Below are 14,479 nucleotides of genomic sequence, written 5' to 3'. Positions count from 1 at the left end.
TGGTATGGGTTTAGGTTCTGCTGTGTGTACTGGTGGTTGACTGCCCCCCAGCCCAGAGTGTGCATGGAAAATTGTCTGGCAGCCTCCCTGACAGCAAGCAGTGATAGTGCCCATGAAGGGGACCTTGTTGGGCCCGCCCCTTTCACGGTTATCGCTTCTCGGCCTTTTGGCTAAGATCAAGTGTAGTATCTGTTCTTATCAGTTTAATATCTGATACGTCCCCTATCTGGGGACCATATATTAAATGGATTTTTGAGAACGGGGGCCGATTTCGAAGCTTGCTTCCGTCGCCCTATGCATTGACCCGATATGGCAGTATCTTCGGGTACAGTGCACCACCCCCTTACAGGGTTAAAAAGAAAGATTCCTACTTTCATTGCTACCTGCTTGCTGGCTAGCCAGCTAGCCAGCCCTGTGGGCCTTGCTGCTGCTGCAGCCAAAAAACAAAAGGTGGTGCTGCTGCTGCTTCTGCTGCTTCTGCTTCTGCTTGTGTCTGGCCCCTGTTGGAGCGTCCAGGCACAGGACTTCTGCTGCTGCTGACTAAATGGCCTCCTTAATTGGATCATTTGAGTAGCCAGCACACCTGTGCAGGTAGGGCATGACATGATAGGCAGCTGCCTTGATAGCGGGTGGGTGCTGAATGTTCCTAATTGACAAAATAAGATTAATGCTTATGAAGAAATATAAAATCTCATCCCTTCCCCAATATCGCGCCACACCCCTACCCCTTAATTCCCTGGTTGAACGTGATGGACATATGTCTTTTTTCGACCGTACTAACTATGTAACTATGTAACATAACATGGGGGGGGGGGGGGGGGGTCTCCTGGCTGTTCACACAGGTGTGTCATTGCTGTACATTGACCATGCATTGCTTCTGTGGTATTGCAAAGGCAAAGACAAATGCTTCCAGCCATCCATTGCACTAATGGATTGGTCATCAGCTGGCTGTCTATGTCCCGCATCAATATAGACCAAAGTACAGAGGGTTAGGCTATGCTATTGTGCACCTACCTGATGCATCAGAAGGTGCGAGGCCCTTGCTAAATTCTGTGCACAGACTTTGAGATCTATGCTTTAGACTGTATCTAAACCTGCTCCAACATGGACTGACATTCTGGCCTACTTTCAGCCGATGCGACTTGTCTGTCGCTGAACAGTCGCTTTTTATGTATTCAGCACCTATGTATAATGTTGTAAAAATGCTCTAGAAGCTAAAGTCGCAGAAATGTCACACATATTTGGCCTGCAACTTTCTGTGCGACAAATTCAGACAGGAAAAATCAGTATAAATCCTTAGAAAATTATCCCCCAGTGTCTCCATCTGCTGGCGGTATTGAATAAGCATTGCTGCACTGATGGGGTATGCATTAGACGAAAAAAAAGAAGAAAAAGAAGAATAATACGCCCAGAAAAGAGGCGAAAAGGAGAAAAACGTAAAAAAACGTGAAAAAAAAGTAAGAGGAAGAGAAGGGAAAAAAAGGTGGAAATGGGTTTAAAAGTGATTTCGGCGGAGAATATATATATATATATATATATATATATATATATATATATATATATATATATGCGCACACACACACATAGATATAAACGTATTCTCCGTTGAGATATTGCAGCCGCTGCTGTGTCCAGGCCCAGGAGCCTTAGCACTGTGCTGTGATGTCACTCAATACCACTGACATCACTAGGTGTAAACAACATCTCTCCTTTGCTGTGTATGTGACTATGGAGCTGTTTGGTGATGTCGTCTATTACGGCCTTCATAGAAGCAACAGGAGATTGTTGCATCCATCTTGAACCCTCAGAACTACAGTGCTATGATGTCACTCACTTCCACAGGCCTTGCAGAGTGTAAACAACAACAACCCAGCTTTGTTGTGTATGTAACCAAAGGGATTTGTGATGTCACCTAGAACCTTCACAGCAGCGACAGCTTTATGAGGAGCATCAGCACTGCTCTGCCTGAGCAGAACCATCACCGCCATAGGTTGTCAAATAACCCGGATTTAACCCACACAGGTAAGTCCAATGGGGTGCAGGCATGTCCTCTATGCTTACAGCTTCCCGTGGGTGTTGGTTTGATACCGTTTGGGGACAGCCAAGGAGGCATCTGCAGGCAACAAAGGTAGGTGTGTGCTTGTGTGTGTGTTTCCTATGCAGATCCTAAGCCCAGTGTCACATGCAAGTAGGAGGAGTAAGAAGGGTTCCTGGCAAATCCGGGTTATGGATTGCATTTAAAAAGGCCCCGTGGGAGTGCAATGGGCCCCTGTCTTGCTGCTTAGCAATAATGGTATGGGTTTAGGTTCTGCTGTGTGTACTGGTGGTTGACTGCCCCCCAGCCCAGAGTGTGCATGGAAAATTGTCTGGCAGCCTCCCTGACAGCAAGCAGTGATAGTGCCCATGAAGGGGACCTTGTTGGGCCTGCCCCTTTCACGGTTATCGCTTCTCGGCCTTTTGGCTAAGATCAAGTGTAGTATCTGTTCTTATCAGTTTAATATCTGATACGTCCCCTATCTGGGGACCATATATTAAATGGATTTTTGAGAACGGGGGCCGATTTCGAAGCTTGCTTCCGTCGCCCTATGCATTGACCCGATATGGCAGTATCTTCGGGTACAGTGCACCACCCCCTTACAGGGTTAAAAAGAAAGATTCCTACTTTCATTGCTACCTGCTTGCTGGCTAGCCAGCTAGCCAGCCCTGTGGGCCTTGCTGCTGCTGCAGCCAAAAAACAAAAGGTGGTGCTGCTGCTGCTTCTGCTGCTTCTGCTTCTGCTTGTGTCTGGCCCCTGTTGGAGCGTCCAGGCACAGGACTTCTGCTGCTGCTGACTAAATGGCCTCCTTAATTGGATCATTTGAGTAGCCAGCACACCTGTGCAGGTAGGGCATGACATGATAGGCAGCTGCCTTGATAGCGGGTGGGTGCTGAATGTTCCTAATTGACAAAATAAGATTAATGCTTATGAAGAAATATAAAATCTCATCCCTTCCCCAATATCGCGCCACACCCCTACCCCTTAATTCCCTGGTTGAACGTGATGGACATATGTCTTTTTTCGACCGTACTAACTATGTAACTATGTAACATAACATGGGGGGGGGGGGGGGGGGTCTCCTGGCTGTTCACACAGGTGTGTCATTGCTGTACATTGACCATGCATTGCTTCTGTGGTATTGCAAAGGCAAAGACAAATGCTTCCAGCCATCCATTGCACTAATGGATTGGTCATCAGCTGGCTGTCTATGTCCCGCATCAATATAGACCAAAGTACAGAGGGTTAGGCTATGCTATTGTGCACCTACCTGATGCATCAGAAGGTGCGAGGCCCTTGCTAAATTCTGTGCACAGACTTTGAGATCTATGCTTTAGACTGTATCTAAACCTGCTCCAACATGGACTGACATTCTGGCCTACTTTCAGCCGATGCGACTTGTCTGTCGCTGAACAGTCGCTTTTTATGTATTCAGCACCTATGTATAATGTTGTAAAAATGCTCTAGAAGCTAAAGTCGCAGAAATGTCACACATATTTGGCCTGCAACTTTCTGTGCGACAAATTCAGACAGGAAAAATCAGTATAAATCCTTAGAAAATTATCCCCCAGTGTCTCCATCTGCTGGCGGTATTGAATAAGCATTGCTGCACTGATGGGGTATGCATTAGACGAAAAAAAAGAAGAAAAAGAAGAATAATACGCCCAGAAAAGAGGCGAAAAGGAGAAAAACGTAAAAAAACGTGAAAAAAAAGTAAGAGGAAGAGAAGGGAAAAAAAGGTGGAAATGGGTTTAAAAGTGATTTCGGCGGAGAAATATATATATATATATATATATATATATATATATATATATATATGCGCACACACACACATAGATATAAACGTATTCTCCGTTGAGATATTGCAGCCGCTGCTGTGTCCAGGCCCAGGAGCCTTAGCACTGTGCTGTGATGTCACTCAATACCACTGACATCACTAGGTGTAAACAACATCTCTCCTTTGCTGTGTATGTGACTATGGAGCTGTTTGGTGATGTCGTCTATTACGGCCTTCATAGAAGCAACAGGAGATTGTTGCATCCATCTTGAACCCTCAGAACTACAGTGCTATGATGTCACTCACTTCCACAGGCCTTGCAGAGTGTAAACAACAACAACCCAGCTTTGTTGTGTATGTAACCAAAGGGATTTGTGATGTCACCTAGAACCTTCACAGCAGCGACAGCTTTATGAGGAGCATCAGCACTGCTCTGCCTGAGCAGAACCATCACCGCCATAGGTTGTCAAATAACCCGGATTTAACCCACACAGGTAAGTCCAATGGGGTGCAGGCATGTCCTCTATGCTTACAGCTTCCCGTGGGTGTTGGTTTGATACCGTTTGGGGACAGCCAAGGAGGCATCTGCAGGCAACAAAGGTAGGTGTGTGCTTGTGTGTGTGTTTCCTATGCAGATCCTAAGCCCAGTGTCACATGCAAGTAGGAGGAGTAAGAAGGGTTCCTGGCAAATCCGGGTTATGGATTGCATTTAAAAAGGCCCCGTGGGAGTGCAATGGGCCCCTGTCTTGCTGCTTAGCAATAATGGTATGGGTTTAGGTTCTGCTGTGTGTACTGGTGGTTGACTGCCCCCCAGCCCAGAGTGTGCATGGAAAATTGTCTGGCAGCCTCCCTGACAGCAAGCAGTGATAGTGCCCATGAAGGGGACCTTGTTGGGCCCGCCCCTTTCACGGTTATCGCTTCTCGGCCTTTTGGCTAAGATCAAGTGTAGTATCTGTTCTTATCAGTTTAATATCTGATACGTCCCCTATCTGGGGACCATATATTAAATGGATTTTTGAGAACGGGGGCCGATTTCGAAGCTTGCTTCCGTCGCCCTATGCATTGACCCGATATGGCAGTATCTTCGGGTACAGTACACCACCCCCTTACAGGGTTAAAAAGAAAGATTCCTACTTTCATTGCTACCTGCTTGCTGGCTAGCCAGCTAGCCAGCCCTGTGGGCCTTGCTGCTGCTGCAGCCAAAAAACAAAAGGTGGTGCTGCTGCTGCTTCTGCTGCTTCTGCTTCTGCTTGTGTCTGGCCCCTGTTGGAGCGTCCAGGCACAGGACTTCTGCTGCTGCTGACTAAATGGCCTCCTTAATTGGATCATTTGAGTAGCCAGCACACCTGTGCAGGTAGGGCATGACATGATAGGCAGCTGCCTTGATAGCGGGTGGGTGCTGAATGTTCCTAATTGACAAAATAAGATTAATGCTTATGAAGAAATATAAAATCTCATCCCTTCCCCAATATCGCGCCACACCCCTACCCCTTAATTCCCTGGTTGAACGTGATGGACATATGTCTTTTTTCGACCGTACTAACTATGTAACTATGTAACATAACATGGGGGGGGGGGGGGGGGGTCTCCTGGCTGTTCACACAGGTGTGTCATTGCTGTACATTGACCATGCATTGCTTCTGTGGTATTGCAAAGGCAAAGACAAATGCTTCCAGCCATCCATTGCACTAATGGATTGGTCATCAGCTGGCTGTCTATGTCCCGCATCAATATAGACCAAAGTACAGAGGGTTAGGCTATGCTATTGTGCACCTACCTGATGCATCAGAAGGTGCGAGGCCCTTGCTAAATTCTGTGCACAGACTTTGAGATCTATGCTTTAGACTGTATCTAAACCTGCTCCAACATGGACTGACATTCTGGCCTACTTTCAGCCGATGCGACTTGTCTGTCGCTGAACAGTCGCTTTTTATGTATTCAGCACCTATGTATAATGTTGTAAAAATGCTCTAGAAGCTAAAGTCGCAGAAATGTCACACATATTTGGCCTGCAACTTTCTGTGCGACAAATTCAGACAGGAAAAATCAGTATAAATCCTTAGAAAATTATCCCCCAGTGTCTCCATCTGCTGGCGGTATTGAATAAGCATTGCTGCACTGATGGGGTATGCATTAGACGAAAAAAAAGAAGAAAAAGAAGAATAATACGCCCAGAAAAGAGGCGAAAAGGAGAAAAACGTAAAAAAACGTGAAAAAAAAGTAAGAGGAAGAGAAGGGAAAAAAAGGTGGAAATGGGTTTAAAAGTGATTTCGGCGGAGAAATATATATATATATATATATATATATATATATATATATATATATATGCGCACACACACACATAGATATAAACGTATTCTCCGTTGAGATATTGCAGCCGCTGCTGTGTCCAGGCCCAGGAGCCTTAGCACTGTGCTGTGATGTCACTCAATACCACTGACATCACTAGGTGTAAACAACATCTCTCCTTTGCTGTGTATGTGACTATGGAGCTGTTTGGTGATGTCGTCTATTACGGCCTTCATAGAAGCAACAGGAGATTGTTGCATCCATCTTGAACCCTCAGAACTACAGTGCTATGATGTCACTCACTTCCACAGGCCTTGCAGAGTGTAAACAACAACAACCCAGCTTTGTTGTGTATGTAACCAAAGGGATTTGTGATGTCACCTAGAACCTTCACAGCAGCGACAGCTTTATGAGGAGCATCAGCACTGCTCTGCCTGAGCAGAACCATCACCGCCATAGGTTGTCAAATAACCCGGATTTAACCCACACAGGTAAGTCCAATGGGGTGCAGGCATGTCCTCTATGCTTACAGCTTCCCGTGGGTGTTGGTTTGATACCGTTTGGGGACAGCCAAGAAGGCATCTGCAGGCAACAAAGGTAGGTGTGTGCTTGTGTGTGTGTTTCCTATGCAGATCCTAAGCCCAGTGTCACATGCAAGTAGGAGGAGTAAGAAGGGTTCCTGGCAAATCCGGGTTATGGATTGCATTTAAAAAGGCCCCGTGGGAGTGCAATGGGCCCCTGTCTTGCTGCTTAGCAATAATGGTATGGGTTTAGGTTCTGCTGTGTGTACTGGTGGTTGACTGCCCCCCAGCCCAGAGTGTGCATGGAAAATTGTCTGGCAGCCTCCCTGACAGCAAGCAGTGATAGTGCCCATGAAGGGGACCTTGTTGGGCCCGCCCCTTTCACGGTTATCGCTTCTCGGCCTTTTGGCTAAGATCAAGTGTAGTATCTGTTCTTATCAGTTTAATATCTGATACGTCCCCTATCTGGGGACCATATATTAAATGGATTTTTGAGAACGGGGGCCGATTTCGAAGCTTGCTTCCGTCGCCCTATGCATTGACCCGATATGGCAGTATCTTCGGGTACAGTGCACCACCCCCTTACAGGGTTAAAAAGAAAGATTCCTACTTTCATTGCTACCTGCTTGCTGGCTAGCCAGCTAGCCAGCCCTGTGGGCCTTGCTGCTGCTGCAGCCAAAAAACAAAAGGTGGTGCTGCTGCTGCTTCTGCTGCTTCTGCTTCTGCTTGTGTCTGGCCCCTGTTGGAGCGTCCAGGCACAGGACTTCTGCTGCTGCTGACTAAATGGCCTCCTTAATTGGATCATTTGAGTAGCCAGCACACCTGTGCAGGTAGGGCATGACATGATAGGCAGCTGCCTTGATAGCGGGTGGGTGCTGAATGTTCCTAATTGACAAAATAAGATTAATGCTTATGAAGAAATATAAAATCTCATCCCTTCCCCAATATCGCGCCACACCCCTACCCCTTAATTCCCTGGTTGAACGTGATGGACATATGTCTTTTTTCGACCGTACTAACTATGTAACTATGTAACATAACATGGGGGGGGGGGGGGGGTCTCCTGGCTGTTCACACAGGTGTGTCATTACTGTACATTGACCATGCATTGCTTCTGTGGTATTGCAAAGGCAAAGACAAATGCTTCCAGCCATCCATTGCACTAATGGATTGGTCATCAGCTGGCTGTCTATGTCCCGCATCAATATAGACCAAAGTACAGAGGGTTAGGCTATGCTATTGTGCACCTACCTGATGCATCAGAAGGTGCGAGGCCCTTGCTAAATTCTGTGCACAGACTTTGAGATCTATGCTTTAGACTGTATCTAAACCTGCTCCAACATGGACTGACATTCTGGCCTACTTTCAGCCGATGCGACTTGTCTGTCGCTGAACAGTCGCTTTTTATGTATTCAGCACCTATGTATAATGTTGTAAAAATGCTCTAGAAGCTAAAGTCGCAGAAATGTCACACATATTTGGCCTGCAACTTTCTGTGCGACAAATTCAGACAGGAAAAATCAGTATAAATCCTTAGAAAATTATCCCCCAGTGTCTCCATCTGCTGGCGGTATTGAATAAGCATTGCTGCACTGATGGGGTATGCATTAGACGAAAAAAAAGAAGAAAAAGAAGAATAATACGCCCAGAAAAGAGGCGAAAAGGAGAAAAACGTAAAAAAACGTGAAAAAAAAGTAAGAGGAAGAGAAGGGAAAAAAAGGTGGAAATGGGTTTAAAAGTGATTTCGGCGGAGAAATATATATATATATATATATATATATATATATATATATATATATGCGCACACACACACATAGATATAAACGTATTCTCCGTTGAGATATTGCAGCCGCTGCTGTGTCCAGGCCCAGGAGCCTTAGCACTGTGCTGTGATGTCACTCAATACCACTGACATCACTAGGTGTAAACAACATCTCTCCTTTGCTGTGTATGTGACTATGGAGCTGTTTGGTGATGTCGTCTATTACGGCCTTCATAGAAGCAACAGGAGATTGTTGCATCCATCTTGAACCCTCAGAACTACAGTGCTATGATGTCACTCACTTCCACATGCCTTGCAGAGTGTAAACAACAACAACCCAGCTTTGTTGTGTATGTAACCAAAGGGATTTGTGATGTCACCTAGAACCTTCACAGCAGCGACAGCTTTATGAGGAGCATCAGCACTGCTCTGCCTGAGCAGAACCATCACCGCCATAGGTTGTCAAATAACCCGGATTTAACCCACACAGGTAAGTCCAATGGGGTGCAGGCATGTCCTCTATGCTTACAGCTTCCCGTGGGTGTTGGTTTGATACCGTTTGGGGACAGCCAAGGAGGCATCTGCAGGCAACAAAGGTAGGTGTGTGCTTGTGTGTGTGTTTCCTATGCAGATCCTAAGCCCAGTGTCACATGCAAGTAGGAGGAGTAAGAAGGGTTCCTGGCAAATCCGGGTTATGGATTGCATTTAAAAAGGCCCCGTGGGAGTGCAATGGGCCCCTGTCTTGCTGCTTAGCAATAATGGTATGGGTTTAGGTTCTGCTGTGTGTACTGGTGGTTGACTGCCCCCCAGCCCAGAGTGTGCATGGAAAATTGTCTGGCAGCCTCCCTGACAGCAAGCAGTGATAGTGCCCATGAAGGGGACCTTGTTGGGCCCGCCCCTTTCACGGTTATCGCTTCTCGGCCTTTTGGCTAAGATCAAGTGTAGTATCTGTTCTTATCAGTTTAATATCTGATACGTCCCCTATCTGGGGACCATATATTAAATGGATTTTTGAGAACGGGGGCCGATTTCGAAGCTTGCTTCCGTCGCCCTATGCATTGACCCGATATGGCAGTATCTTCGGGTACAGTACACCACCCCCTTACAGGGTTAAAAAGAAAGATTCCTACTTTCATTGCTACCTGCTTGCTGGCTAGCCAGCTAGCCAGCCCTGTGGGCCTTGCTGCTGCTGCAGCCAAAAAACAAAAGGTGGTGCTGCTGCTGCTTCTGCTGCTTCTGCTTCTGCTTGTGTCTGGCCCCTGTTGGAGCGTCCAGGCACAGGACTTCTGCTGCTGCTGACTAAATGGCCTCCTTAATTGGATCATTTGAGTAGCCAGCACACCTGTGCAGGTAGGGCATGACATGATAGGCAGCTGCCTTGATAGCGGGTGGGTGCTGAATGTTCCTAATTGACAAAATAAGATTAATGCTTATGAAGAAATATAAAATCTCATCCCTTCCCCAATATCGCGCCACACCCCTACCCCTTAATTCCCTGGTTGAACGTGATGGACATATGTCTTTTTTCGACCGTACTAACTATGTAACTATGTAACATAACATGGGGGGGGTCTCCTGGCTGTTCACACAGGTGTGTCATTGCTGTACATTGACCATGCATTGCTTCTGTGGTATTGCAAAGGCAAAGACACCAGCCATCCATTGCACTAATGGATTGGTCATCAGCTGGCTGTCTATGTCCCGCATCAATATAGACCAAAGTACAGAGGGTTAGGCTATGCTATTGTGCACCTACCTGATGCATCAGAAGGTGCGAGGCCCTTGCTAAATTCTGTGCACAGACTTTGAGATCTATGCTTTAGACTGTATCTAAACCTGCTCCAACATGGACTGACATTCTGGCCTACTTTCAGCCGATGCGACTTGTCTGTCGCTGAACAGTCGCTTTTTATGTATTCAGCACCTATGTATAATGTTGTAAAAATGCTCTAGAAGCTAAAGTCGCAGAAATGTCACACATATTTGGCCTGCAACTTTCTGTGCGACAAATTCAGACAGGAAAAATCAGTATAAATCCTTAGAAAATTATCCCCCAGTGTCTCCATCTGCTGGCGGTATTGAATAAGCATTGCTGCACTGATGGGGTATGCATTAGACGAAAAAAAAGAAGAAAAAGAAGAATAATACGCCCAGAAAAGAGGCGAAAAGGAGAAAAACGTAAAAAAACGTGAAAAAAAAGTAAGAGGAAGAGAAGGGAAAAAAAGGTGGAAATGGGTTTAAAAGTGATTTCGGCGGAGAATATATATATATATATATATATATATATATATATATATATATATATGCGCACACACACACATAGATATAAACGTATTCTCCGTTGAGATATTGCAGCCGCTGCTGTGTCCAGGCCCAGGAGCCTTAGCACTGTGCTGTGATGTCACTCAATACCACTGACATCACTAGGTGTAAACAACATCTCTCCTTTGCTGTGTATGTGACTATGGAGCTGTTTGGTGATGTCGTCTATTACGGCCTTCATAGAAGCAACAGGAGATTGTTGCATCCATCTTGAACCCTCAGAACTACAGTGCTATGATGTCACTCACTTCCACAGGCCTTGCAGAGTGTAAACAACAACAACCCAGCTTTGTTGTGTATGTAACCAAAGGGATTTGTGATGTCACCTAGAACCTTCACAGCAGCGACAGCTTTATGAGGAGCATCAGCACTGCTCTGCCTGAGCAGAACCATCACCGCCATAGGTTGTCAAATAACCCGGATTTAACCCACACAGGTAAGTCCAATGGGGTGCAGGCATGTCCTCTATGCTTACAGCTTCCCGTGGGTGTTGGTTTGATACCGTTTGGGGACAGCCAAGGAGGCATCTGCAGGCAACAAAGGTAGGTGTGTGCTTGTGTGTGTGTTTCCTATGCAGATCCTAAGCCCAGTGTCACATGCAAGTAGGAGGAGTAAGAAGGGTTCCTGGCAAATCCGGGTTATGGATTGCATTTAAAAAGGCCCCGTGGGAGTGCAATGGGCCCCTGTCTTGCTGCTTAGCAATAATGGTATGGGTTTAGGTTCTGCTGTGTGTACTGGTGGTTGACTGCCCCCCAGCCCAGAGTGTGCATGGAAAATTGTCTGGCAGCCTCCCTGACAGCAAGCAGTGATAGTGCCCATGAAGGGGACCTTGTTGGGCCCGCCCCTTTCACGGTTATCGCTTCTCGGCCTTTTGGCTAAGATCAAGTGTAGTATCTGTTCTTATCAGTTTAATATCTGATACGTCCCCTATCTGGGGACCATATATTAAATGGATTTTTGAGAACGGGGGCCGATTTCGAAGCTTGCTTCCGTCGCTCTATGCATTGACCCGATATGGCAGTATCTTCGGGTACAGTGCACCACCCCCTTACAGGGTTAAAAAGAAAGATTCCTACTTTCATTGCTACCTGCTTGCTGGCTAGCCAGCTAGCCAGCCCTGTGGGCCTTGCTGCTGCTGCAGCCAAAAAACAAAAGGTGGTGCTGCTGCTGCTTCTGCTGCTTCTGCTTGTGTCTGGCCCCTGTTGGAGCGTCCAGGCACAGGACTTCTGCTGCTGCTGACTAAATGGCCTCCTTAATTGGATCATTTGAGTAGCCAGCACACCTGTGCAGGTAGGGCATGACATGATAGGCAGCTGCCTTGATAGCGGGTGGGTGCTGAATGTTCCTAATTGACAAAATAAGATTAATGCTTATGAAGAAATATAAAATCTCATCCCTTCCCCAATATCGCGCCACACCCCTACCCCTTAATTCCCTGGTTGAACGTGATGGACATATGTCTTTTTTCGACCGTACTAACTATGTAACTATGTAACATAACATGGGGGGGGGGGGGGGGGGTCTCCTGGCTGTTCACACAGGTGTGTCATTGCTGTACATTGACCATGCATTGCTTCTGTGGTATTGCAAAGGCAAAGACAAATGCTTCCAGCCATCCATTGCACTAATGGATTGGTCATCAGCTGGCTGTCTATGTCCCGCATCAATATAGACCAAAGTACAGAGGGTTAGGCTATGCTATTGTGCACCTACCTGATGCATCAGAAGGTGCGAGGCCCTTGCTAAATTCTGTGCACAGACTTTGAGATCTATGCTTTAGACTGTATCTAAACCTGCTCCAACATGGACTGACATTCTGGCCTACTTTCAGCCGATGCGACTTGTCTGTCGCTGAACAGTCGCTTTTTATGTATTCAGCACCTATGTATAATGTTGTAAAAATGCTCTAGAAGCTAAAGTCGCAGAAATGTCACACATATTTGGCCTGCAACTTTCTGTGCGACAAATTCAGACAGGAAAAATCAGTATAAATCCTTAGAAAATTATCCCCCAGTGTCTCCATCTGCTGGCGGTATTGAATAAGCATTGCTGCACTGATGGGGTATGCATTAGACGAAAAAAAAGAAGAAAAAGAAGAATAATACGCCCAGAAAAGAGGCGAAAAGGAGAAAAACGTAAAAAAACGTGAAAAAAAAGTAAGAGGAAGAGAAGGGAAAAAAAGGTGGAAATGGGTTTAAAAGTGATTTCGGCGGAGAAATATATATATATATATATATATATATATATATATATATATATATATATTGCGCACACACACACATAGATATAAACGTATTCTCCGTTGAGATATTGCAGCCGCTGCTGTGTCCAGGCCCAGGAGCCTTAGCACTGTGCTGTGATGTCACTCAATACCACTGACATCACTAGGTGTAAACAACATCTCTCCTTTGCTGTGTATGTGACTATGGAGCTGTTTGGTGATGTCGTCTATTACGGCCTTCATAGAAGCAACAGGAGATTGTTGCATCCATCTTGAACCCTCAGAACTACAGTGCTATGATGTCACTCACTTCCACAGGCCTTGCAGAGTGTAAACAACAACAACCCAGCTTTGTTGTGTATGTAACCAAAGGGATTTGTGATGTCACCTAGAACCTTCACAGCAGCGACAGCTTTATGAGGAGCATCAGCACTGCTCTGCCTGAGCAGAACCATCACCGCCATAGGTTGTCAAATAACCCGGATTTAACCCACACAGGTAAGTCCAATGGGGTGCAGGCATGTCCTCTATGCTTACAGCTTCCCGTGGGTGTTGGTTTGATACCGTTTGGGGACAGCCAAGGAGGCATCTGCAGGCAACAAAGGTAGGTGTGTGCTTGTGTGTGTGTTTCCTATGCAGATCCTAAGCCCAGTGTCACATGCAAGTAGGAGGAGTAAGAAGGGTTCCTGGCAAATCCGGGTTATGGATTGCATTTAAAAAGGCCCCGTGGGAGTGCAATGGGCCCCTGTCTTGCTGCTTAGCAATAATGGTATGGGTTTAGGTTCTGCTGTGTGTACTGGTGGTTGACTGCCCCCCAGCCCAGAGTGTGCATGGAAAATTGTCTGGCAGCCTCCCTGACAGCAAGCAGTGATAGTGCCCATGAAGGGGACCTTGTTGGGCCCGCCCCTTTCACGGTTATCGCTTCTCGGCCTTTTGGCTAAGATCAAGTGTAGTATCTGTTCTTATCAGTTTAATATCTGATACGTCCCCTATCTGGGGACCATATATTAAATGGATTTTTGAGAACGGGGGCCGATTTCGAAGCTTGCTTCCGTCGCCCTATGCATTGACCCGATATGGCAGTATCTTCGGGTACAGTGCACCACCCCCTTACAGGGTTAAAAAGAAAGATTCCTACTTTCATTGCTACCTGCTTGCTGGCTAGCCAGCTAGCCAGCCCTGTGGGCCTTGCTGCTGCTGCAGCCAAAAAACAAAAGGTGGTGCTGCTGCTGCTTCTGCTGCTGCTTCTGCTGCTTCTGCTTCTGCTTGTGTCTGGCCCCTGTTGGAGCGTCCAGGCACAGGACTTCTGCTGCTGCTGACTAAATGGCCTCCTTAATTGGATCATTTGAGTAGCCAGCACACCTGTGCAGGTAGGGCATGACATGATAGGCAGCTGCCTTGATAGCGGGTGGGTGCTGAATGTTCCTAATTGACAAAATAAGATTAATGCTTATGAAGAAATATAAAATCTCATCCCTTCCCCAATATCGCGCCACACCCCTACCCCTTAATTCCCTGGTTGAACGTGATGGACATATGTCTTTTTTCGACC

The 14,479-nt window shown here is 46.3% G+C and overlaps 7 non-coding genes across 7 annotated transcripts; all 7 read left to right on the top strand.

Moving 5' to 3' along the window:
• Window positions 1–150: 150 nt before the first annotated feature.
• Window positions 151–341, top strand: LOC130316386 (U2 spliceosomal RNA). The gene has a single exon (XR_008863724.1). It is a non-coding gene; the product is annotated as a U2 spliceosomal RNA (small nuclear RNA).
• Window positions 342–2,441: 2,100 nt separating this feature from the next.
• LOC130316374 (U2 spliceosomal RNA) lies at window positions 2,442–2,632 on the top strand. Its single transcript, XR_008863713.1, has one exon. It is a non-coding gene; the product is annotated as a U2 spliceosomal RNA (small nuclear RNA).
• Window positions 2,633–4,725: 2,093 nt separating this feature from the next.
• On the top strand, window positions 4,726–4,916 carry LOC130316423 (U2 spliceosomal RNA). The gene has a single exon (XR_008863757.1). It is a non-coding gene; the product is annotated as a U2 spliceosomal RNA (small nuclear RNA).
• Window positions 4,917–7,011: 2,095 nt separating this feature from the next.
• Window positions 7,012–7,202, top strand: LOC130316362 (U2 spliceosomal RNA). The gene has a single exon (XR_008863702.1). It is a non-coding gene; the product is annotated as a U2 spliceosomal RNA (small nuclear RNA).
• A 2,091-nt stretch (window positions 7,203–9,293) lies between these two features.
• LOC130316422 (U2 spliceosomal RNA) lies at window positions 9,294–9,484 on the top strand. Its single transcript, XR_008863756.1, has one exon. It is a non-coding gene; the product is annotated as a U2 spliceosomal RNA (small nuclear RNA).
• Window positions 9,485–11,561: 2,077 nt separating this feature from the next.
• On the top strand, window positions 11,562–11,752 carry LOC130316405 (U2 spliceosomal RNA). Its single transcript, XR_008863741.1, has one exon. It is a non-coding gene; the product is annotated as a U2 spliceosomal RNA (small nuclear RNA).
• Window positions 11,753–13,844: 2,092 nt separating this feature from the next.
• LOC130316350 (U2 spliceosomal RNA) lies at window positions 13,845–14,035 on the top strand. The gene has a single exon (XR_008863691.1). It is a non-coding gene; the product is annotated as a U2 spliceosomal RNA (small nuclear RNA).
• The last annotated feature ends 444 nt before the right edge of the window (window positions 14,036–14,479 follow it).

This window comes from Hyla sarda, unplaced genomic scaffold (genome assembly GCF_029499605.1).
Source record: "Hyla sarda isolate aHylSar1 unplaced genomic scaffold, aHylSar1.hap1 scaffold_193, whole genome shotgun sequence".
In the NCBI taxonomy this organism is placed as follows: domain Eukaryota; kingdom Metazoa; phylum Chordata; class Amphibia; order Anura; family Hylidae; genus Hyla; species Hyla sarda.
Note: the sequence above shows the minus strand (reverse complement) of the source record. Positions and strands in the feature narration are given on the sequence as shown.